Source organism: Mus caroli, chromosome 13 (assembly GCF_900094665.2).
Source record: "Mus caroli chromosome 13, CAROLI_EIJ_v1.1, whole genome shotgun sequence".
Lineage (NCBI taxonomy): Eukaryota > Metazoa > Chordata > Mammalia > Rodentia > Muridae > Mus > Mus caroli.
Genome location: NC_034582.1, coordinates 157,414 through 158,870, shown reverse-complemented (window position 1 = coordinate 158,870; position 1,457 = coordinate 157,414).

Here is a 1,457-nt window from a genome sequence, read left to right as displayed (position 1 = left end):
CTCATAAGTTATTGGTTATGATTAAAAATTTGTAACATTGGTAACAAAAAGTTGGCTTAAAACTGGTAACTCTGGGTTAGAGTAATTCAGAACATGTGGCATGAGCCAACCCATGGGAAAAGGTCTCTAAAGATACGCCTGAATTGTTTTTGGAGTTCATTTTAAAGAAAATAGATTGTTTTCACTGTTAAAATTGGGTTTTGCTTCTCAAAATTGTGGTTGTATGAAGCCTCCTGAGCGGCCTAGTCCACAACATTCCCCTTATCCACAGCCTCAACCCCAGCCACCGAGGGAACCCCAAACCCCTCGGGGTGTCGAGAGGCAGACCGCTGCAGGTATATGGAGCTGCAGAGCACAGAGTCTGGGTGGACTCTGGTGGACCCGCCCAAACTTTAACCTTTCAGTACTGGTCATTTTCCTCTGCTGGTATTTATAACTGGAAAACTAACCACCCCCTTTCTCAGGATCCCCAACGCCTCACAGGGTTGGTGGAGTTCCTTATGTTCCTCAGCCTACTTGAGATGATTGTCAACAGCTGTTGCAGATGCTCTTAACAACCGAAGAGCGAGAGAGAATTCTGTTAGAGGCTAGAAAAATAGCCCGGGAGCCAACGGGCGGTCTTCACAGCTACAAAATGAGATCGACATGGGATTCCTTTTGACTCGCCCCAGTTTCGAGTACGACATGACTGAAGGTAAGGAGAGCTTGAAAATCTAACGCCAGGCTCTGGTCTCCAAGGTGCCTCGAGACGGGCCCACTAATTTGGCTAAGGTAAGAGGTAATGCAGGGGCCGATCGAACCTCCCTCAATGTTCCTTGAAAGGCTTATGGAAGCCTTCAGGCGGTTCACTCCCTTTAATCTTACCTCGGAAGCCCAGAAGGCCTCAGTGGCCTGGCCTGCCTTCATAAGGCATTTGGCCCCCGATATCAGAAAGAAACTTCAGAGATTAGAAGGTGTATTATAAGAGAGAGACAGTTATGTGATCTAGTGAAAGAGGCAGAGAAAGTGTGTGTGTGAGAGAGAGAGAGGCGGGAGGCAGAAGAAAGAGAAAACAGGAGGGATCTTAGACAAGAGAGAAATTTGACTAGAATCTTGGCCGCAGTGATAGGAGAGAAAGAAAAAGACAGGATCTAGACAGGAAACCTGGGCAACTGAAGTCCGAGCCTCAGCTAAAAAGACTCAGCTGTGTCAGACTGAAGTTACTTATTTGAGATACACCCTTCNAGACGGGAAGTAGTGGCTAACTACGCCAAGGCAAGTAAGAAAATTCTTGGGTACTGCTGGCTTCTACAGACTCTAGACACCTGGGTTGGTGACCTTAGCTGCCCGTTGTGCCCCCTAACCAAGAAAGGAAAAGTGTTTGTGTGGACCCCAGATCACCAGAAAGTCTTTAGAGAAATAAAAAAGGCCCTAGAGATCAGGGGTCGCCAGAGGAGTCCTTATTCAGACTTTGGGAC